At 41.6% G+C, this 25294-nt stretch overlaps 1 protein-coding gene across 3 annotated transcripts in view; it reads right to left on the bottom strand.

Moving 5' to 3' along the window:
• Esr1 (estrogen receptor 1) overlaps positions 1-25294 on the bottom strand; it is a 256296-nt gene that overhangs the window by 64973 nt on the left and 166029 nt on the right. The window lies entirely within an intron of this gene.

The raw sequence follows: 25294 nt of genomic DNA, 5'->3' as shown, positions 1-25294 counted from the left end.
CAAAGAATTAGAAGCTGTTATCAAAAACCTCCCTTCCAAAAAAAGCCCAGGACCAGATGGTTTCAATGCAGAATTCTACCAGAACTTCCAAGAAGAGCTAATACCTATACTCCTTAAGGTATTTCACAATATAGAAACAGAAGAGTCATTGCCAAATTCCTTTTATGAAGCTACAGTCACCCTGATACCAAAACCTCACAAAGACTTAACCAAGAAAGAGAATTTCAGGCCAATCTCACTCATGAACATCGATGCAAAAATTCTTAATAAAATACTGGCAAATCGAATCCAAGAACACATTAGAAAAATTATCCATTATGATCAAGTAGGCTTCATCCCAGAGATGCAGGGCTGGTTCAACATACGCAAATCTATCAATGTAATCCATCATATAAATAAACTGAAAGAAAAAAACATATGATCATTTCATTAGATGCTGAAAAAGCATTCGACAAAATCCAATACCCCTTTATGATAAAAGTCTTGAAGAGATTAGGGATACAAGGGTCATACCTAAATATAATAAAAGCTATTTACAGCAAGCCGACAGCTAACATTAAATTAAATGGAGAAAAACTCAAAGCCATCCCACTAAAATCAGGAACACGACAAGGATGTCCACTCTCTCCATACCTCTTCAATATAGTGCTTGAAGTTCTAGCAATAGCAATAAAACAACATAAGGGGATCAAGGAGATTCGTATTGGAAAGGAAGAAGTTAAGCTTTCGTTATTTGCAGATGATATGATAGTATACATAAGCGACCCCAAAAACTCTACCAAAGAACTCCTACAGCTGATAAACACTTTTAGTAATGTGGCAGGATACAAGATCAACTCCAGAAATCAGTTACCTTCCTATACACTAAGGATAAGGAAGCAGAGAGGGAAATCAGAGAAGCATCACCTTTCACGATAGCCACAAATAGCATAAAATATCTTGGGGTAACTCTGACCAAGGATGTGAAAGATCTATTTGACAAGAACTTTAAGTCTTTGAAGAAAGAAATTGAAGAGGACACCAGGAAATGGAAGGATCTCCCTTGCTCTTGGATTGGGAGGATCAACATAGTAAAAATGGCAGTTCTACCAAAAGCAATCTATAGATTCAATGCAATCCGCATCAAAATCCCATCAAAATTCTTCACAGATCTGGAGAAGACAATAATCAACTTTATATGGAAAAACAAAAAACCCAGAATAGCCAAAACAATCTTATACAATAAAGGATCATCTGGAGGAATTACCATCCCTGACTTCAAACTCTATTACAGAGCTACAGTATTGAAAACATCTTGGTATTGGCATAAAAACAGAGAAGTCGACCAATGGAATCAAAAAGAAGACCCGGACTTTAACCCACAAATCTATGAACACCTGATTTTCGATAAAGGAGCTAGAAGTATACAATGGAAAAAAGAGAGCATCTTCAACAAATTGTGCTGGCAAAACTGGATATCAATCTGTAGAAGAATGAAAATAGACCCATATCTCTCACCATGCACAAAACTCAAGTCCAAATGGATTAAAGACCACAATATCAGTCCGAACACAATGAACCTGATAGAAGAGAAAGTGGGAAGTACTCTACAGCACATAGGCACAGGAAACCACTTCCTACGTATAACCCCAGCAGCACAGATATTAAGGGCCTCATTGAATAAATGGGACCTCCTGAGACTGAGAAGCTTCTGTAAAGCAAAGGACACTGTCACTGAGACAAAAAGGCAACCCACTGACTGGGAGAAGATCTTCACCAACCCCGCAACTGACAACGGTCTGATCTCCAAAATATATAAAGAACTCAAGAAACTAGACCGTAAAAGGCTAATCAACCCAATTATAAAATGGGGCACCGAACTGAACAGAGAATTCTCAACAGAAGAAGTTCAAATGGCCAAAAGACACTTAAGGTCATGCTCAACTTCCTTAGTGATCAGGGAAATGCAAATCAAGACAACTTTAAGATACCATCTCACACCTGTCAGAATGGCTAAAATCAAAAACACCAATGATAGCCTTTGCTGGAGAGGTTGTGGAGAAAGGGGTACACTCATCCATTGCTGGTGGGAATGCAAGCTTGTGCAACCACTTTGGAAAGCAGTGTGGCGGTTTCTCAGGAAATTCAGGATCTACCTACCCCTGGACCCAGCAATACCACTCTTGGGAATATACCCAAGAGATGCCCTATCATATAACAAAAGTATATGCTCTACGATGTTCATAGCAGCATTGTTTGTAATAGCCAGAACATGGAAACAACCTAGATGCCCTTCAATGCAAGAATGGATGAAGAAAGTATGGAATATATACATATTAGTGTACTACTCAGCAGTAAAAAACAATGACTTCTTGAATTTTGCATACAAATGGACGGAAATAGAAAACACTATCCTGAGTGAGGTAAGCCAGACCCAAAAAGAGGAACATGGGATGTACTCACTCATATTTGGTTTCAAGCCATAAATAAAGGACATTGAGCCTATAATTTGTGATCCTAGAGAAGCTAAATAAGAAGGTGAACTCAAAGAAAAACATATAGACATCCTCCTGGATATTAACCTTCATCAGGCAATGAAAGGAGACAGAGACAGAGTCCCACATTGGAGCACCAGACTACAACCCCGAGGTCCAAATCAGGACCAGAAGGAGAGAGAGCATGAGCAAGGAACTCAGGACCGCGAGGGGTGCACCCACACACTGAGACAATGGGGATGTTCTATTGGGAACTCACCAAGGCCAGTTGGACTGGGTCTGAAAAAGCATGGAATAAAACTGGACTCACTGAACATAGCGGACAATGAGGACTGCTGAGAAGTCAAGAACAATGGCACTGGGTTTTGATCCTACTGCACATACTGGCTTTGTGGGTGCCTAGGCTCTTAGGATGTTCACCTTACTAGACCTGGAACGAGGTGGGAGGTCCTTGGTCTCCCCACAGGGCAGGGAACCAGGTCTGCTCTTAGGGCTGATGAGAGAGGGGGAGTTGATTGGGGAGGGGGAGGGATATGGGAGGCAGTGACGGGGAAGAGACAGAAATCTTTAATAAATAAATAAATAATAATAAAATATAAAAAATAAAAAAAGAAAGCTCTGCTTAGTGCCCAGAGAATTAGATTTGTCACTGGCGATATGAATGTGACTTGGGATTTGAACTAGTTGGCTGTTCCATGGTAAATAGAATAAAGGGAAACCGGCAATGTGTGCCCTTCTTTGTAGTGGCTGGATTGGAGCTTAAAACTTTTTGAACTGTAAAGGCAACAGGGTAGATCCCTGCACATCATGAGGAGGAGGGAGATGAGACAAATCAAGCTTTACTTCATAGGAAAAGCAAGCATTTTGTAAAATAGCTCCGTTAATGAGTTTCTACTTGATTTTAAGGGATTTTTCTAACGTCTAAATGCCAAATTTGCAACAATACACAAACTTATATAAGCCACTCAGATGTCTATAAAATTTGTACTTAGTGAATAAATTCTACTTAGGCATATCGCATAACTTGACATAGCTATTATGATTTATTTCTATTTAGTTAAAACTTAAGCACAATAAACTTAAATTATTTAACTAAGGGGCAATTGGGACACAGATAGGAGCACAGTCATGGGTTATTTCTTCATTTTATTACTGAACCATAATCCTTTGTTTCATAAAATATAAAACAAAGACTAGCGAAATAACACACACAAATAAATCACTCAGGGAATGAATCAGACGATGAAAGGTAAAGTTGCAATTACTCCTTGGAGAACCCACTATGTATGCACTTGTTTTCCAGTGGTTGATTGGGAGATTAAAGTGTTTCCTAACTGCTGATGACAGCAGATGTCTAAGCATCATGAAGAGGAGGAGGAAGGAGATGAGACAGATTCAGAAGAAACAGGTGGGAAGGGCACAATGGAGAGGAGAGGCGAGTGTTTATTCCCTCACTGTGGGTAGAGCCAACACTAAAAGCTTACTGCAGCAGGCTCTTTTCATCTTTACTCACAACAGCCTCAACAGCTAGGAACTGAGGCTCCTAGCTCACTGACGCTCCCAGAATTTAGGTGCCGTTTTTTTTCATTCCTCTCTCATACAATCCATTCTGACCACTGCTCCCCCTCCCTCCTCTCCTTTCAGTCCCCCAGGGGCTTTCCCACCTCCCTAAGATCCATGTTCCCTCTGCCTCCCTCCAGAAAAGAACAGGCCTCCCAGGGATATCAACCGAACATGGTATAACAAAATGTATTAACACCAGGCACGAGACCTCACATCAAGGCTGGATGAGGTGACCAAGTAGAAGGAGAAGGGTCCCAAGAGAAGGTAAAGAGGCAAAGACACCCCACTCCCACTGTCAGGAGTGCCACAAAAACTTAAAAAAGAAGTCTTCAGTGTTGGTGCTTTTGACCACCAGTAATACAACATTTTCTGAGCTTTGCTGCAGAAGTTTGGGTCAGGTGACCAAGTCCCAGCACAGAATGACAGAATTCAGTAAGCAGTGTTCAAGGAGTCTGCCACTCTTAACTCAGTGTCCTGCTCTTTACAAGGGGCCCACCCTTCACCCTCTTTTTCCTTTCCCCTCCTCGTCTTCAAGGGCTCGTTCTCATTAACCCAGGAGGATGGCTGTGGACAGCCTTTGTTGTTGATGCTGTCTTTGTTTTCCATTGATGTTGCTGTCCTCTGTTGGAATTTATTCTTATTAACTGTGCTGATGTGGTTTTGTCATCTTGACACGATCTTATACATATCTTGGTAGAGGGAATTTTAATTGAGAAAATGCCCCCAATCAGAATATCCTGCAGGCAAGTCTGTGCACCATTTTCTTGATGATGATTGATGCGGGCAGACCCAGCTAACTGTGACTGGTGCCATCCCTGGGCTGGTGGTCCTGGATGCTCTAAGAAGTCAGGTTGAGCAAGCCATGAGGAACAACAGAAAGCTACAGTCCTTCATATCCCCTGCTTCAGTTCCTGCCTCCCAGTCCTGCTTGAGGTCCTGCCCTGGCATCCTTCAGTGATGGACTGTCGCCCAGCACTACAAGTGTTTCTTCCAAAGATGCTTCTGACCGTGGTGTTCACTGCAATGAAAACACTAAGGTATCAACTAAGAAGTGAACTGTCGGTCTATGACACACCTGAAAGATAATTTTCTTGGGCATCTTGGGAGTTGTCCAAATCTCAACACTAAACCACCAGATTGTGACTTCATATACATCTCACGAAGTGCCACATCTCACATAATCCTGGCCTACATGGTGACAATTCACATAAAGACTTCAGCCACACACAGACCTCAGGGCCATGCTCCCTCACTACTATCATCTCATTCTCAAATATCAACATTAAGCAGCCACGTAACATCTTCCTCTCCTTTCTATTTCTGTTATTGGTGCACAGAGTTAGTTCCTAGTAGCCTCCTACCCCCTTTCCGGTGTAACATCTTCCTCCCCTTTCTATTCCTGATACTGGCACGCGGAGCCCATTCTTAATAGTCTCTTATCCCCTTTGTGACTTCTTAATTAAGACTCCTCTGTGCCACGTTGTTATAAGAATGGCCGTTCTTCTGTGGGTGTCAAGTGCTATTCCATCAGATAGATATACCCCATATATGCTCACAGATATAATTACACTGGGCATTTGCATTGTTTCCACCTTTTGGCTATAACTACGAAATCTGTCACAAGCAGGTTTTGAACCAGTCTTTGGATGGATGGGTGCTCTGGGTACTCTTGAACAAATATCTAAGAGAACGGGGTCACAGGAGCTGGCAATGCTTTGCCAAAGGGTGTGGCACTTTATACACACCAGCGGTCTCTTTGCCACCACTCACTTTGCCTTTTTAGATGAATAATTATTTTCTGCATGTATTTGTCTTTACACGCATACACACGTGTTCTGATGCATTCCTGAGAGTGCCACAGCACACGTATGGAAGTCAAAGGACAGTTTGTCCATTCTCTTCTTCCACCATGTGGGTTCTGGAAATCTTTCTCAAGTTGACAAGCTTGGCAGGAAGCATGTGTCCACAGAGCTACCCCACTAGCCTGGTCATTTTCATTTTAAAGAAGCCAGCAGACACACAGAGGCGTTACACTGACACTGTTTTTATCTGCATTTCCCTACTATAAAGTATCTTTCCAAATTCACCATCAGACCCTCTTGGTACAATACATTCAGGTTAATTATGCCTGCAGGTCTAAGTCCTGCAGGATTGTGTATCTGCTAGAGACACAAACCATGTAATTTTTGTCACATAGTTTTAAATATCCCTAATTCATTACACCTTTCCATATCACACTGAACCATTCCACAGTCCTTAACAGTATAGTCTTTATCAGGGTAAGTGTCTTTCTGTTCGCAAGAGCAGATTCCATTCATGTGACTCAGGGCTGGCGGCTACCAAAATAAGGACACAGGCATCTGATCTTATAAAAGTCTTAGTGACTGGGCTGCAGGATTGGGTTTGAGGTCTGCCTGGAGAAAAGGCAGTGGGGATCTCTGGCAGGTGCAGCTGTCTATAGAGTACTGATCAATGTGGACCAGCCTTGCTGGGGAGAAACAAGTGCATGTTACATTACCTGCTTCTCTTTCATGTTCCCTTGTCCTACAAAATAAGCCCAGGCAGCATCATGAGATGACAGCCCTCAGAGAAGTTCTAATTCCTGAGACCATCACTTGAATTATTTGGATTAAGTTTTATAAAACTAACAGGGGCCTGCGTGTAAATGAAATTTACCCGCAGAATTATTAACATTCAAAAGCAAGGTTTTCTTTCTGTTTTTTCCTTCCTTTCTTCCTTTATTCCTTCTTTCTTTCTTTCTTTCTTTCATTTGATTCTTACTTCTTGGGATATTTACAAAACAATGGTCAACAAGTGTTGACAATAAGTCAGCCATGATTCAGTGTAGAATGGATTATTCAAAAGGTCGCACAGGTTGGGGCTGAAGACGCCCCACACATGTTCAGAACTGCAGTGAGTCACGCAGCGAAACAACTTTGGAAAACCAAATGCTTTTAAACAGGATGATATTCTTCAGCTCTAACTTTAAAATGGTATTACTGCTTAGGCTTGGCAGTTACAGAGACTTTAGGGGGAGTCAAAGAAGTTCCCCATAACCATATGTACCATTTAAGTAGGGTGATTAGGAATATGTCTGTTAGTAATACTTTGAGTCAGAGGCCAGCAGGATTGCTGGGTTTTTCTGTGAAATGTAGACATCTTTAATTCTATTTAATTATGGTTTCCAGCTGTGCACATAGCCTGCAGACAAGGATTATTATATCTGTTGCAAAATGCTATCTGCAAGTTTTTCAGACGGGGAAAGAGACTGTCAATTCACCTCCTCAATGAAAGTGAACAAGGTCAAGGGAAGTTATTCCATGGAGTCTCTCCTTCCTTCCAACATACTTGTCTCAATATTATTTTAACTACACAGGACCTAAATACATTTCTGATGTGAGACAAATAGCGGGAAGTATTTTTAGCTCATAGCCAAAGATTATATATATATATATATATATATATATATATATATATATATACATATATATGTGTGTGTGTGTATACATATATGGCCAATGATTTATAAACATCACATTTCAATTCCTAGCCTCATTTGAGTCAAGTATATTTGCTAAGACCATGTAAAAGTAAACTGCTCTCTTCTGAAGGCTTCAGAGCATCATCAATAGGAAGATGAACTTCACAGCTCTGTGGGGTATGACTGAAGGCAGCCAAGACATATGTCCACACAGGTAACACAGTGGGGGTTAATCCATCCTCTTTTCCTGAGAATCCACATTAGTAACTATGGGGCTGGGGAGACTGCTCAGTGGTTAAAGCACTTACCCTGAAAGCATGGGTATCAGAGCTCCGATCTCCAGGGACCACAAAATGTAAGGTGGGTGTGACAGCCTGCCAATAATTCTGGCACATGTGAGCATGGGGCAGGGATCTCATGGGCAAATTGGTAGCTAGGCTAGCTGAATTGTGAATTGATAATCTCCAAGTTCATGTGAGAGACCCAATATACCCTATATACAATACAAACAGACACACATAGACACACACACACATAGCAGATACACATAGACACACACACATAGGGAGAGAGAGTGAAAGAGAGAGAGAGACCACTATCAAGATAGCATCCTATGTTAACCTCTGACACATACATATGAACATTTATTCATGTTCCCCTGCATATAAATGTGCCCATTCACATGTGAACACACATACACATATGTACACATTCCATATACACACATTCAAATAAAATAATAAGCATTGTTCATGAGATAAGGCTAAAACAATAGTCAGATTTTTTTATTTTATAAAATAAAAACAAAGGTAAAGACAAAACTGGCCTTTCCCGAGTCTAGGAAACATGGCTCGATATTCACAGACCTAGTAATAAAGTCACTAAAGATGTGATATACTGGAATCAAACAGGGATGCCTCAAGACATCTATCTCTACTCCCAAACAAGCAATGTTATAGCTAATGGTTTTGACAAAGGCCTTTTTCCTAGAAAGATGGCAGCCATATATAAAATCAGATCATTCTTTCTAGACCAATTATTATTGTTTAGACCTAAAATGTCCTTTAAAGACCAGATGCCAAAGGCTTAGTTGCCAGATATAGACTTTGGGGAAGTATTTGAATCATGAATGCTGAGTGCATGAATAGATTGAATGTTGGTGGGTTTGTACACTAATGAACTATTAGGAATGGGTAGAAATGCAAGAGCAAGACCCCATGTGAAGGATATAGGTCCTTGGGGTCTGCTTTTGGTGCTAAATTCTATCCCCAGGCCCAGACTTCCTTTTTTCCCTCCTTCCTTTCTGGCCACCATAAGGTGAAAACACACCCCACTACAATCTCCCAATACCCTGATAATCTGTCTCAACTCAGATCCTGTTGACAGAGGTTTCTGTCCCACCAGGTGCTAAATTCTATCCCCAGGCCCAGCCTTCCATTTCTCCCTCCTTCCTTTCTGGCCACCATAAGGTGAACACACTCCCCACTACAATCTCCCAATACCCTGATAATCTGTCTCAACTCAGATCCTGTTGACAGAGGTTTCTGTCCTACCAAGTCCTGCAGTTGTTCAGTCTCAAAGAAATAAATACACAGAGATCTACATTAATCATAAACTGGCTGGTCTATTAGCTCAGGCTTCTTATTAATTAATTTTTACATCTTAACCCATAATTCTTGTCTGTGTTAGCCACGTGGCTTGGTACTTCTCATCAGCGAGGCATTCTCATCTGTGTCCTCTCCATCTGGGTGATGACTGCAGACTGAATATTTCAACTTCCCAGAATTTCCCTGTTCTCGTTGCCTCGCCTATACTTCCTGCCTGGTTGCCCCACCTATACTTCCTGCCTGGCAACTGGCCAATCAGCATTTTATTAAAATACAATTGACAGGATATAGATCATTGCCCCACAGTAAGATCCAAAGCAACAGAGCCAGCTAGGCATGGGAACCATGAAAGCATGAACCAAAATAAGTCTTTCTTCATAATAAGATTTTCTTAGGTGTTTTGTCATACGGGTAGAAACCTGGCTAACAAACACCAAGTAAAGACGCCCTGCTCCTGTCCTCCACCAAACAGTTGCTGTTTCCCCTCCACAGCACCCTCACTGACTCCCTTGCTTTTGACTGTGAAAGAAATGTGCAGAGAGATGGAGGGATGCTTCAGTCGGTAAGGGTTTGCCTTGTGAGCATAAGGAACAGCGTTCAGTCTCTAAAACCTACATAAATATGCCAGGTGTGATGTCATGCACAAAAAGAAATCCTTCAGGCCTTGCCCTCCCTTACTGGCTATGGCCAAGTTCTTAGAAAAGATATCAAAATGTACAAATTACCTTACATAATCTGCATACATGTAAGTTTTTACATTGTCTTGGAATAAATGATAGATTGGAGGGGCTTTTCAGGAGAGACATGAGGGAAACTAAAGGATCATATTTCTTAATTTCATGTCATACAGACTATGGAGACAAAGAAAACTGAAACCCACTGAGAAATAGGCAGTGTTCACTTTTCTCATTTCCAGGCCATGAGTGAGGAGAGGTTTATGTTGGCTTATGATTTCTGAAGTTATAATCTATCATGATGTAGACAGCACAGTAGAGTGTGGCGGCAGGAATGTATAGCTGGGTCTCTTCTCACACCATGGTATATCAGGAAGCAGAGAGCTCCCACTGGAATTGGGGCCAATCTGTAGCCCCCATGGCCTTCCCCGAGTGGCCTACATCAGCCAATGTGGCCCAGTCTCAACGATATCTAAATTTTATCAGTTGAGAGGATGGAGAGATCACTCCATGATTAAAAGCACTTGCTGCTCACGCAGGGGACAATAACTAGATACTCAACACCCACAGTAAGCATCTCCCAACTGCATGCATGCAACCCCATCTCCAGCACCCTCTTCTGACCCCCTCAGGCATCCACATGCATGTGCATATGTGTGCACATACACACAGAGACAGATGCAGACATGCAAGCATACACATAAAAAATAAATCTTTAAAAACCTTTATCACTTGGATATAAACTGACCCCCACAGGATTATGTACTGGAACACCTGGTTCCCAGATGATGGCACTGTTTTGTGACACCGTGGAGGCTTTGGGACATGGAACCCTCCCCAACAGAAGTAGGCTGCTGGAGAAGACTGTGAGTGTGATGTTCACTTCTGCTTCCATCTCTAGTTCTTTGCTTCCCGACCAACCAAGATATGTGCAGTGAGGTGCCACTGTCAGATATTAAGCTGGTCTTGTCTCTCTAGCCACCAAGCCTTTTCTACTGCGATGGACTAATGGTCCCTCAGCTGAGAACGTAAATAAATCTCTATTTCTGTAAGTAGTTTGTGTCAGGCATCCTGTCACAGTGCAGAGAAAAGCTCACTAAGCACATACGCGGTGCAATCTGCAAAGATACCACACAAACTGGGTATAAACGAAAGGGCAGCTTTTACTCAGAGAGGAGCTGTCTACCAAGCCAGAAGCCAGGTGGTTGAATCTCTCGGCAAATCTACTAGCTTCCTGACCTTCAAGTGAATTAATCATGTCCTCAGCGATGTGACCATGATGTCCTCCCAAATGTCAACTATGAAACTACCTGCTGCCCTTCCTGTCTCCCAATACTTCTTGATGGAAGAAGAACTCAATGAAAAGGGTAAGAAGGTACAGGGACGGCAACCCGCGGGGTGGGTCTGGACTTTCTGAGAGAGTGCTGTCGAACACAGCCCAGCAGAAGAACCAGATCATGTGACAAGTAGTCTTCACAGTCTGCATTTCATATCTTGAATCCAGAAAACTGTGAGTTAATGCCATACCACAGTCCACTGACCCCACAGTGGAATTGAATATATCCTTCTTCACTTCAAAAATAGTCTGGAATGTTCTCTTATATATAATACCATGGTAGCCCAATTGGAGTGGTACATTTCATTCCATAGCACTTTAAAATGTCTAAGAAATAGTGTAAGTATTGAAACATCTTTAAGAAATGAGTTTAGGGACTGCAGAGATTAGGCAGTGGTCAACAGTGCATGCTGCTCTTGCAGAGAACCAGAGTTCATTTCCCAGCACCCACATTGAGCAGCGTCCTATAACTCCAGATTCAGGAGACCCAATGTCATTTGTGGAAATCTGTAGACGTTCCATTCACATGCGCATATCCACATCCAGACAGACACATATGCACATAACCAAAAGTATGAAATAAATCTTTAAAAATGAATTAACAAGAAGAAATTAATTTTATCTTTTAAGTCAAGGTCATACAAAACTCTTATCAAATACCTACCACCATTTAAAAAAATAAGTAAAACATGCAACCCTCAAATAAACAATAAAATAAATAACCACTTATGTAAAATTTTGTGGACCACAATGCCACTGCTGTGTGCTCTGCCTTCCCTCTACAGTGCTGTCATTCCTTGTCCTTGGGCATAATGACTATGTAAGTCTCTCCCCAACATATGACTTTCGTACTATATAGACACAACTCTCCCAGGTACCACCCACCCACCCCCAGCAGAAAGAGATGGACAGAAATTATGAAAAGATTAGGAACTGAAAAGTCAAGGAGACCTGGCTCCCCAGCCTGTTTTTTTTTTTTTTTTGAGATCTCTGAAAGCTTCCCCTATCTGTAAAACATAGACACACTCAAGGTTAAGATGTTGAAAGCCCTTTCCTTCTTTAGAATGCAGGACTGACCTATCAATTGGGTTGCTACAAAGTAGGGGGTTAACAGATGTCCCAGGATACCAGAGCGACTTCTTCTTCCACTACCCCATCTGACAGCCTGCAAATACTAAGAGAAATGCTTCAAAATATATTAGCTACAGAATCTCTAACTTCAGTTGAGCATTTATATTGTCTCTACTTCATGATATCATAGTCTGTTTTGTTTCCCTTTATTGTTATTTCTGCGTACATGTAAAAATAACCCAATAAAAAGGATAAAAGACTTCCTGGACATCAAACAGCCCTTACAAAACATTTCTCAGGATTTTAAAGCAAAGGAAACAAAGGCACATGGATTAAATTTTGTCTAAAATATATATGTGGGAGAAAATGAGAAAAGGGAGCATATTCTGGGTTTAACTTGAGCCCAAAGCATTTCATTATGTTAGATGTCCCCAGAATGTAGTTGTCTTCAGCAATTCCGCTACAAGCAGGGGACGGTTTCCATGGAACCTTGCACTCTTTGGCTCTGTTTGATACCCTACACTTGCCTTGGGATGGACAGAAAGACTTGCCCCAGGGACTGGTCACCTCGAGAGATCAAGTGATGCTCTGCAGCCAAATGCCAAGCCAACCCAATGCCAGAGAAGGAAGTGAGCATCCCAAAGTTGGTATTCTACATCCATATCACAGGACTGGGGATGTGGCTTCATGGTAGAAGGTTTGCCTAGCCTATATAAGGTCCTGGCTTTGATACCTACCAACAGAAACTACACCACATAAAGAACATTAGCATAAGGAACAGTCAATTAATTTGAATAAAAGCAGGAATTCAGGTCAGTTTTCTCCATCCAAACTTCAGGTGGATTCCTGAAGCCCAAACTGAGGTTTGTTTGGGAAGCACCTGTACCTGATGAGCCACCTCACTGAACCCACAAAGTTGTCCTCTGATTTCCATCATGCCCTGCAGCATGTGGGCACCTGTATATATCCATTATGCACACACACAATCAGCAGCAGCAGCAACAACAACAACAACATAGTGTGTGTCATCATGCCAGGGTTTACTGAATGCTGCATCTCTTACCTCAATCTCCATGCTTGCTCAGCAAGCATTCGCCCAAGGAGCCTTCTGCTTAGCCTCTAAACTTCCAAATCTTGGCTCTGTTGTCAAAAAATGATATCATGTATCCTTTTATGTCATATACTGAAGGCTTTTATGACATCATTACCAGTTCCTTCAGAACGAGGTAGAAGACTGTATAATTTACTCTGAGTCTTTTACACCCACACATATTCAGAGAGTACGGGTTTATGGTACATCTACAATAAACATATATGGTGCTGTTTGTGGTAATTCCACTTATTCCTAATTTGATCTAAAATAGAAAGAGAAAATTCTAGATACTCTCTCTGGACCTTGCTTGTTAATGCTATATAAGATACAAATTAAATGCCAAAGGTAGATACTCTGATGACAAATCCTTAGATATACTATCATAGGCTATTTAAACCAAATAAAAATGGGCTCAAATTGGTTGAAGTACTGCTTATCTTCGGACACCAATCTGAAATTCGATTCCAGTATCACACTCTTTGTAATGCTCTTTGAGAAATTAATAGACGTAACCTCTGAGGTGCATTTGAACCACACTTCAAAAGTTCTCCAACAGCCTCTTCAGCTTTGGAAATCATCCATGTTTACTTTTTCATCATCCATATTCTCTCTCTTCTTCCCTCTCGCTTTCTCTCCCTCTTTCTCTCTCTCTCTCTCTCTCTCTCTCTCTCTCTCTCTCTCTCGTGTAACATACTTGGATTATATCTTATTCACTCTGCCAATATCTGATCATGTTTACACATCAACAGATAGGTCATATGGAAATAAATTGCCTCTAGTTTAGAATAGCAATTATAGAATTTCTGTTTGGAACGGAAAGATGGAGATATAATGTAAATAAGCTCCAAGATTTTAATGTTTCCAATTACAAACTGTGGCATATGTAAACTAATTATAATGCAAAGAGGTAAATCACATTTATTTTAAATAGAAGAGGAATTTCATGGAGCATTTTCCTTCGCTGTTACTTATCAGTTAAGTTTAATGACATAAATTTCAGGGTACATCTTTTGTTCTTCAAAGGCCGACTAGATTTTAAGTCTGCTGCCAGCAAAACTAAACTTGAGGAAGGCTAGTAATGGTCCTCTAAAATTTGCAAACCCAGATCCTGATATATAATGTCACTGCATGCTTGACAAAACGGTAGAGAGAGATCCTGGGCCACATCCTTCACACACATTTTCCTTCATGTGGCTAATTCTCTCCAAATTCCATCAGAGGAAAATTTTCCTTTCCTAATGGTGCTCTCTCTCATTTGCTAAAAAAAAACAGTCCCTCAGAGGTCACTGTAGACCGCATGCTGCCCTACCACTGGGAATGTCATCAACGGCATCCAAGAGCAGTTACAAGTTCACCCGCCTCCTATAAAAATGATGGCCTCATTCCTACTTTTTACACATCTCACTGTGACTATATTATTACCTTGAAAAGTGTTTAACATCACATTTTAACAAGTACATACAGGAATAAGTCATTTGAAAATGCTTTCACACCCACATGAACACATGCACACGAGAGAGAGAGAGAGAGAGAGAGAGAGAGAGAGAGAGAATATTACCATTTTGAAATCCCTATAACCATAAGTTATATGATAAAGAACAAGGAAAGAAACAGTTTAACCAGAGAAAAGAATGACCATTATATTTGTGCCTCCCTCCCCAAAAGAAGATGAGTCAAGACTTTTGTATCTGAGGATCAGACTTGGGATCAAAAATAATGTCCCTCTGAGAAAACAAAACAGATGGCAAGACTAACCTGTCACCAACCCCATCTGTATTACAAGCAGAGCCTTGGTTTATGAAGAGATGGGTTGTCATGACAATAAGCATTTGAGGAGAGTTCTGGAGAAGCTGATGAATTTATGAGCATCTCCTAGCTTCCCAATTTTTCAAACACACCAAAAACCAACACCCCCATCCCCAAATAAACAATTCTATTAGTGCTTGAATTGGTTGCAATTATTCTATGGAGACACTAGAAGATTCTGTATATCTCATGTCACAGTCCTCCTGGGAGGGACAAAGAAGCTTTCTACTCTGATGTACCACAGCTCGAAGATAAACTAGTTTTTTTTATTTTTATTCAGCAAGAGCAATTGTATTAACTACAACTTAATTCTCCCTCCTCTTGAGCTCAGAAAGAAATCAATTTCAGCTTAAATGAGAAACGGGGTGTGGGGGAGTAAAAGAAATTATTTTCCAGTTTCTGAGAGTAAATTGCAAGGTAAAGGACAAAAATATTAATAAACTATAAAGGAAAGTACCTAAGACTGCCCTTTTAAGTGCTTGTCAAATGAACAGGAAGGCCAGCCACTGCAGAGGGAGCCGGAGTTATGGCACAAAGAAAGCAGACTGGTTACGTTTGCAAAGACAACAAAGCACTTGTGCCTGGGAAACATACGTTTCCCATCCACCCTGAGCAGACCTCCGGAGCATTTCAGAGACCTCGCCAACAGCCTGAGTTCTCCAGACAGTGCGAGCTGGGCAAACAATCCAAATGTCAACCACACAAAGACCGCAAGAGGGAAAGAGTCATTCTTCGTTTTAGAGAGAGCCTCTCAAATCATGAGCAATGCTGACTGGCCCCTGCTCCTGCTTAGCTCAAGTCCCTCACCAGAACTAAAACTGATCCAAATTCATGACTACAGTGAGCACCCCCCCCCTTAAATGCGCACACCGGCATTAAAAGCTAGAATACCTGCCATTGATAATGAGCCGAGGACAATTAGATCTAGAATTCATTAGGAATTTTTTTTTTAACAGAGGTGGATTCTCCTTTAATTTTACTGAAACTCATATCATAATTGGAAATTTTCTAAGGCAAAGCACAGCTGTCTCTGAAAGGCTAAGTATGAAATTGCATGACAAGCCATAGTCTGCACATCAAGAAGGGAAGTATGGGGTCCTACAAACATACGGTGGTCTGGGGGTTTGTTGAGGAAAGATGTTTCCATCCCTGTTAGGTATCTCAGCTTCCCACTTTCCAATCATCCTACATAAATTTCCACCCCAAAAATCAACAAAAAAAGAATGATTCCCATCTCTTCCCCCAACATCCAAGTCATTGATTACTAAACATAATCCCACCATTCAGAAAGAGGCCATAAAGAGATTTCTTTCTTTTATTTCCTGTTGAATTTTTTTCATAAGCTGGACCATTAAACAATGACTCTGAAAATACAGTGGGGACTAGGCCAGACCCAAAGAGTCTATGAGTGCTGATTATCTGGGAAGCCAGAACCCTTGCATTTCTTTCTATCTTGACGCCGCCCCCACCTTGAAACAGATGAGACCCAACCATAGTGCTGACCTCCCGAAGATTAACCCAGGACCACAGACATACTCACTCATAAAGACTGAAAGGCCCTAAGACCATTTCGTTGTTCAGTTTCCTAGAGTTGCCTTGGCAACATGCTACCAACTGGTTGGCTCCAGCCTGGTTTAAAGTGCATCCAGTTCTTGAGACAACCCAGCCCCTTCTCCTGAGTGTTTCAGGACATATATGTGGGATGGTCTGAATTGGGATCAGCAAAGAGGATTTGAAAACAAAAAAGGAAAGGAAAGACAAAATACCTACAAAGTTGCAATGATAAACACCGAGTAAAAAGGCAAGATTCCTAAAAACGTGACAAGGAAGGGGAACAGGGTCATGTTCTTGCATACAGGGACATGAAGAGGCCATTGTTGAGGGGCACTCTTATTCTGTATCACGACAAGACCAGAAACTGACCTAGAAGAGCACTAATTTACTCCAGGATAGCATTAATTAGGTATCAGCTTTCTCAGACAACGCTGAAGAAAGACAGCATCGTTGTTTTCTAGAAAATCCTAATTTTGTTTCATATTTATATAATGAACAAAATTGTCTGTTGGCTACCTTCTCAAAATTCGACACGTCTCAGAAGGAACTTTGGCATTTCCAACGTCAAGTAAGAAATTATAAAGATGCCAAGTCAGTGGCAGAAATAATAGGCAATATTGGGTCCCTTGCTTTGTCACTGGTTACTCATGTGATCTTTGGGGAAGTAGTCAGTCTCTGGAACTGCTATATACTCTCTGGTTGTTAAGTTTTGTATTTTTTTAGTTGGCAGATAAGATTGCTGGCTTAATTATAATAGTTTAACACATGTACCAAGGTGCCTTCCTCAGGGTAATCTTCACTACCGTGCCCTGACCTTCCTTTCCTGCAATGGCGGCGCTTCTGCTCTCATAGTTGATGGTTCTTTTTGAAATAAAATGATAAATTTCTCTGGAACTCAGCATCTTCCTCTAAAAAATAAGAATCACAATGGTGTCTGCAAGGGAACTGTTCTACTGCCTGGGAAAAACGGGTGGCAGAGAAGCGTATTGGACTATCGTCACTGTTCCTTCTTAACAGTAACGTGCATTAAGCTTTACAAAGGTGTATGCTTCTTCTGACCACATGAGCATCTGCCAAACGCCTACAAGTTTCCATTGGAATACCTTATGAGAGAGTTCCTAAGTCTTTCCCTCTCTTCCTCCTTCTCCTCTACCTCTTTCCCTCTGTGTGTATCTCTCTGTCTCTCTCTCTCCATCTCTTCCCTTCTGTGTGTCTCTTCTGTTTTTATCTCTCTCTCTGCCCTATGAGTATGTCTCTGTCTCTCAAAGTCTCACCATCTCTCCAAATTCCTCTGTCTCTCCTTTCTTGTTCTCTCCTTCTCTATGCCTTCCTATGTGTGCCTCTGGCTCTCTCTCTCTCTCCTTTCCCCTCTGTATATGTCTTTGTCTGTTTGTGTGTGTGTGTCTACATGTACCTGTATGTGTACATGAGTGTGGGGGAGAGAAGTCAATATCATTTGTCTTTCTCAATCATTTCCCACCTTATTTTTTAGAAACAGGGTCTCTCAATGAGCCAGAAATTTGCCAAGTCAGCTAGACTGGCTAGGGACAAGACTTGGGATCATCCTGCCTTCCTTTTTTCAGTACTGGGCTTATAGCCATATGATACCCATAACCAGTCTCTTTTCCAACATGGGTACAGGAAACAAAGTCAGGTCTTCATGTTTGTATAGCGACCACTTTACCTGTTGAGCCACCTCCCCAGTCCTAAGTATTTTGAGCCAATACATAGAACTATATTGGAACCGAATCCTTCTTAAGAATTCATGGGTTCCAAATTAAGGACCCCTGATTGGGTAAGGACAGAAGTGATTGACATCCAGGCAGTTAAGTCAGATTGCAATGAACGTTTCTAATGTCCGTCCAGCAGACTAAGACATTTGTCATCAAGTATCCTATTTTGGGTGTAAAGCACCACAGACAAAATGAAAATCTCATCCAAACCACATCACAAATGGGGTACACCTGTCTCCATCCTCTGCTGTTCTTGAAATGCCCCCCATAAGATCACTGAAGGTCACAGCAGATTACAAACAGTGGAAAATACAGAAGGCCAGGAGACCAGAAAGAGAAGCAACAAGATGCACCAACATGTCTGCTATTCAATAGGCTCAAGAAGTGACCTTTGTGGCTCATCCAATGACTCCTTTAGTAAGGGATTCAGAGAAATTGAAATTATTAATGTCTTTACCCCAAAAAAATGTTTAAAAATTCAAATAAGATTTGATTATGAAAGGTAAATGCCAGGTTTTGTTTTGCTTTGTTTTTTGAGTCAGGGTCTCTTGTGTAGGCCACATGGCCTGGAACTCAGAGAGATCCACCTGCTCTGCCTTTGAGTACTGGGATTAGAGGCATGACAACTTGTGGCAATTCTTAAATTAAAGAATTTGCTCACTTAAAAAATTAGAAGAGACCTGGAGAATCTCAAAAACATATTTTCTTCACATTTAGGAGACCATAAAACCTACTAATAAGAAGTTACACAAGAAATTTCAGTTATATCTTTGGCTTATGAAACGCAATTTTTAAAATGTTTTCATCATTATCTTAATAAAAATTGTTAGCACTAAAATGCAAGTTATTAGTATGGTAGGCCAAACCTTGAAAGTGCTTGCTTCTGTCCTTACAAATCTCTCACAAAACTTTGTCTACTAATTGAAGTTTTCTCTACTGCCTAAACCAAGAAGGAACGAAGAAACCAAGAGAAAAGGATCTCCAGTCAGCCTTGACCCTGAGACTGTCAAGAGGGTGACAGAAACAGATGATGTCACTATGTGACTGTCCACTCAGACATCTCTCCCAGAATATCTATGGGTTCTAGTAGCAAACAGTGTGGTCACACAGACGAAGGTCTTATTCCAGAAGCAGCATGAAATGACAAATCCAATCCCTCTGTCTTGCTCACTGACTTTTGCTGTGAGGAGAAGCCATGACCAAGGCAGCTTACAGAAGAAAGCATGTAACTGAGGCATGGACACAGATTCAGAGGATTAGTCCATGAGCATCATGGTTAAAAACATGGAGACAGGCATGGAGACACGGCCCTGAAGAAGCAGCTGAGAACACACATCCTGATCTACAGTCAGAAGGAAGGAAGAGATGAACCAGGCCTGGAATGGGCTTTAAAACCACAAAGCTCACCCCCAGGAATTGGCTGTTTGAAAGAGAGTGTCCCCCAGAGTCTCAGGTCCCAATCTGTGGCACTGTTTGAGGAGCCTTGCTGATGGCATTACATCACTGGGGGTGGGCTTTGAGATCAAAGTTCTCACACCACTTCCGGTTTGCTATTAATGCTACAATTAATATTTCATGATGCTTGGCGCTGAGGGTTTGAGCTTTCAGCTTCCTGCTCTGGCTGTTAGGCCTCTCCGCCATGATGGACTCTCATCCTCCTGTGTACTGGCTGGTTTTGTGTGTCAGTTTGACACAAGCTAGAGTCTTTAGATCAGAAGTTTGAGGTCTTTCTGAGACACATAACAAGTGTGAGACCAGTCTGGGTTGCTAGAGACCCTCCCAAACAAACATCAGCAAAATTAATTTAAATGTAAAATGTCTCCAACTTTAAACAAGGATGGCAAAGTAGCAAAATGTCAACAAAAAAGCAAGGTCATTAGGACTTCTCTCATCATTTCTGAGAGACTTTGGGGGGCAACCCCGAGGGTTAATTCTCTTCCCTTGCTTGTCCCTCCTTGCTGAGTCCTCAGGCTGGTGGGATCCTTCAAGCGCTCCCTTTCACGGCCTTGCCTTTCACGTTCGTGTTTTTCTCTCCTGCAGCTTCCAGTGGGTACGAGCAAAGTGGCCATGATTTAAATTTTGAACTCAGGAAATTTCAGATACCTTTTGCCCTGCTAAAAGCAGCCGCTGTCAGGAGAGAGGCGGAAAGTGGAACAAGAGTTTGTTGAAGAATACCCTTGGTTCTCCAGTCTATTAGCTTCCAGCAATTGTAGCTCCTCAGCGTTTATTTCTCGGGGCGAGTTTTTCTCCTGCTGCATTAGAATTAGCAGACATAATGGCTTTCACTTGTCCACCTGAAGCTCCTACAGCTGTAACAGACTTCCAGACATTGTCTCTGCCGCACTTTACAATACCAAGGATATGGTTTTTATTATTTGAATCTTTTGTCAATCTAAAAATCATCTCAACTTCCCTTAAGTTGTCACATATGTATTCTTTAACTTGAGTACAAAGGCTGTGCTGGGTCATTTACTCATGTCTCGCTTTTTTATTTCTGGAAGGTTCTACAACAGAATCTTTGTTTATTTAGCAGTTGATTAGCAAATCAGATGTTAATGGGACAGATTCAAAGCAATTGCACTGTGGGGAAACTCAGAAGCTAAAAGCACACCACTTTCACAAAGATTTGCACAAAGATCCTGGAAATCAGCAAGGTAGGGTGGGCCAATTAAAAACATAGTAATTAATTGCTATTCTCAGTGAGTTTATTTTGTACTGCTTTTGGTTTGGCTTGGCAGACCTGGGAGGGCTAGTTAAACAAGGAGAGAAAAGGTTCTTAGTGCCCCATCTTGTTGTCTGGGATGAGGGAGAAACATCTCCAGATGGTCTGGAAACCCTTTGTCCACTGTAGTGTCTTTGTCCTTCGTTAGTGATGAGAGGACCTTTGCTCGTTTGAAATGACCCAGAACAACAGAATTCTTTTCACTCCAGCTGTGGCACTTCCGAGTTTATTTAATCAAACCAAGACGGCAAAAGTCTTTCTCCACCCCATCGATATTTGTCAAAATCCCATGATATGCCAAGTACTGTGGCTTTAGTATACTTCCAATGTTGAAATGGATTTTAAAGCCTTATATATTTTGCCCATGCTTATTGCTCTTGATGGCTCAAATGTGAGTGATGTAGAGAGGCACATGACAGGGTCTCATCGTTTATCTAATGGCATGATGAGACTTAGTACCTCATCTGGGACTGAGCACAGCCAGAAGTTGTGCTTGTTTGAGAGAGGAGGAGGGGCTGGAGCCAAATGGGAAAGGATCCGACTACAGGTACAGAAAGGTATGAATGAAGACAGCAGGGAGAGAAAGGTGCATTTTGGATAAAGAGAGGCAGACACCACAGAATCATCCTGGGGACTGAGTAGCAGAGGTATACACTTGGAAAGGGATATTCTTAACCTAGGGAGCTTCCAGGCCAGCTGTCGAGGCCCTCCAGGCCTTGTTGGGAATGGAACTTTGAATGTGACTCTATGGTAGCTACCATAGTAATCCCATCAGGCAATCATAAAGTCCCTATCCTTCATAGGCAAATAAGCAGGATGTCCCTTGTACCACAGGGATGACGAAAAACATGTGGTGTATTAAAAGCATTGATGGTCTTGATAGACAATGTCAAAGGAAACCAGTGAGATTGACAGATTCTGTGCAATGTAGAGACAGCTGTGATCGTCAGTGAGAAAAGCAGCTTCTATGCAGTGAAGAGAGAGCTGAGTGCCTGAGATCATGGCATCAAGAACATGTAGTCTTGACTGCTTAATAGTAGAAATGCCTTTGAGAAATACACTCAGCTTCTGTAGTAATAAGGGGTGGTGGGGCTGCGTCCCTGGCACCCCAGCCGCCTGGCCAGCTTATGCCCCGAAATAACAACACACAAACTGTATTCATTTAAACACTGCTTGGCCCTTTAGCTCTAGCCCTTACTGGCTAATTCTGATATCCCGATCAACCCATCTCTAATAATCTGTGAGAACCGGTCTTACCGGGAAGATTCTAGCCTAGTCCATCCTGGGTCGGAGCTTCATGGCGTGTGTCTGCCCGGGAGCGGGGCAAGGCGTCTCTCTGAGGCATCTGCTCCCGAGAGGAGAGCTATGGAGTCTGAGCTCACTTCTTCTTCCTCCCAGCGTTCTGTTCTGTTTACTCCTCCCACCTATCATCTAACATATGAGGGCCAAGCAGTTTCTTTTTTTTAACCAATGACCTTCCTCCATCAAGCTTCCCCAGGTTTGTTTCTTCCCCTGGGTAAAGAACTTAATTTAAAAAGAGCACCTTCCCTGCCGAGGTGTCACAATGAGTAAAAGAAGCAATAAAATGTGACATAGTCAGAGTATGACCATCACTGACTGTCACCTTGGCAGTGGTGGCAATTGTACCACAATCCAAGGTGGTGGATGGCTTTGAAATAAAAGCATTTGTGTCTCCATGCTCCTCATCTTTCTCTGAAATCTTTGCTACGTGGCTTAAAAAAATAAAATATCAATAACAAAAATGATCATTCAAAATTGAAGTTTTGACCAAAACAATCGTAAATAGAAAAAGAGAAATGAAGTATATAACGTACTTAGACTATCTACAAAGAATTAAAACGCCATTGTCAAATATAGAATATGAATCCCACATCATAATCTTAACTCAAGATGACTTTCACGCCCATGTGAAAGGTTTCCCTAATGTATACTATATACTTTCTGACATATAAATTGTGGGTGCATGAATTGATGGATGATGGGCTGAAGGGTGGATGAAAAGAAGAAGGAAGAGTGGAGATCAGCTAGGCAAGCTAGTATGACAGAAGCCACTTGTTCTCCTAGCTCTGGAATTCTAATGGGCCCAGGATTTAGTTTTGGGCTGCCACTAATCTTCATAGGTCTGTTTTTTAACAGAGAGTCCTATGAGCTCAATGCAACTCGGGCGTCTGCTCCATCCAGCCCCCCCCCACCCCGCTGTCTCCTCTAAAATCCATTCCACATTTCAGTGTGGAAAATGCTCAAGGCATGTGGGGGACACATAAAAGGCACAGAATCTCCCTGACTTAAAGAAGTTACATTATTCAGATATTATTTATAAAGATCGATTTTTAAATCAAGATAAGAAACCTGTCTTGGAAATTAGAGAGCTGGAAGCTTCCAATGGCCATTTTTCAAATTAAAATACACTACGCCAAAAAAAAAAATGAGCCAACTTATGTAATTTTCTCTTTGCTTATTCTTTCTCTGCTTCAATAACCATCCCTTTTCAGGGGGCAAAAATAATTTTAAGGTGAAACAGGGTAACAGATGAGTGAGTTCAGGCTAGCAAGAAACTTTGTATCAAAAAACAAGGCAAAAGATTGGAGAAAGAAAGGGAGAAAATGATTGAATTCTGTTATAATCATAAAAATAAAAGAAAAAATAATTCAAGGGTCAGGAAAACAAATCAGTTTCTAAGGAATGACTGCCAAGGTAGTCCTTGGGCCTCCATTAACCTGTGTACTAATACATGAACATACCACAAATACACATATACACACACACACACACAGAGAGAGAGAGAGAGAGAGAGAGAGAGAGAGAGAGAGAGAGAGAGAAGAGTGCAGAATGTGGGTTTGTGTGTTTTGTGTCTGTCTGTTGCCTTGGTAGGGTATTCTATGTTGACAGAATGCAATGTGTTACACTGTATAGGTTCTTTACTTACTTTGCCATGGCTCCCTGGATTCACTTTTGGTGGCAGGTTGTGCATGCTGCATGCTACCTCTTGTCATGCATAGAGTTATAGAAGGAGCTATGGGCTGCTAGCCTGGCTAGCTTATGCCCCAAAATAATAACACACAAACTGTATTCATATAAACACTGCTTGGCCCATTTCTATTAATGTGTGTAGCACCACGAGGTGGTGACTTATCTTGCCTAACCCATATTTAGTAATCTGTGTAGCACCAGTCTTACCAGGAAAGATTCAACATGTCTGACCTGGAGACTTGCTTCATAGCGTCTGTCCTGGAGAGGAGAGGCATGGCGTCTACCTCACTTCCTCTTCCTCCCAGCATTCTGTTCTGTTTACTCCACCCAACTATGTTCTAATCTATCAGGCCAAGCAGTTTCTTTATTAATTAACCAATGAAATCAACATTCCCTGAAATAAATCCAAAGCCAAGGGAGAAAGGCCTGCTGATGTCCTGACATGTCTGGCATACTGTAATTCAGGACCAGTTGGTGACAAGCCCTCTCCTACTTGCTACTCTATGATGCGGGAGTGTCATATCAATCTGTTGATTTCATTGGTTAATTAATAAAGAATAAGATAAGTCACCACCTCGTGGTGCAAACCCTTTCCACCCTGGTCCAACACACCTAGCCTTCCTCATCTCTTTCGGGTGTCTTCCAAACTCTAAACTATGGCGTCTCTGTTCCCAAGAATATCTGAGTGTTCCTTTGACATGGAAATATGTCTCTTTCCTGTCTTTCATACTTATTTCATGTTACTTCCTATGTGACAGGTACTATGAAAGATAAATGTGTGGGAAAGCCACAGAAGATGGAGCTGGAGAGACCACTCAGTGGTTAGAGCACTTGCTGGTCTCAGATGACCTGTGTGGGTCCCACCACTCACATGGCCGCTAAAAGTCACCTCTGATTTGAATTACAAGGTATCTGATACGTTCTTTTGGCCTCCATGGGTACGAGGCATGCATGTGGTGCACATACATTCATGTAGGAAACACTCAAACATGTAAGTAAAAATAAAAGTTGAAATGAAAACCAAATGGAGAGTACGTGAGCAGGCCCTGGGAGTTACACAGCTGCCAGAATGAGCCTTAAAAACCTTATACGGAGTGAAATAAACCAGCAACAAAAGGACATACAATGTACAATTCCATTTGCATGCATTATCTTGATTCGTGGATACGGAAAAGAGATTAGAGGTCAC

The sequence above is a fragment of the Microtus oregoni genome, unplaced genomic scaffold (genome assembly GCF_018167655.1).
Source record: "Microtus oregoni isolate MIOR12 unplaced genomic scaffold, Mior012 000033F_ref0000390, whole genome shotgun sequence".
Taxonomy (NCBI): Eukaryota; Metazoa; Chordata; class Mammalia; order Rodentia; family Cricetidae; genus Microtus; species Microtus oregoni.
This window is presented reverse-complemented; position numbering and strand designations above follow the sequence as displayed.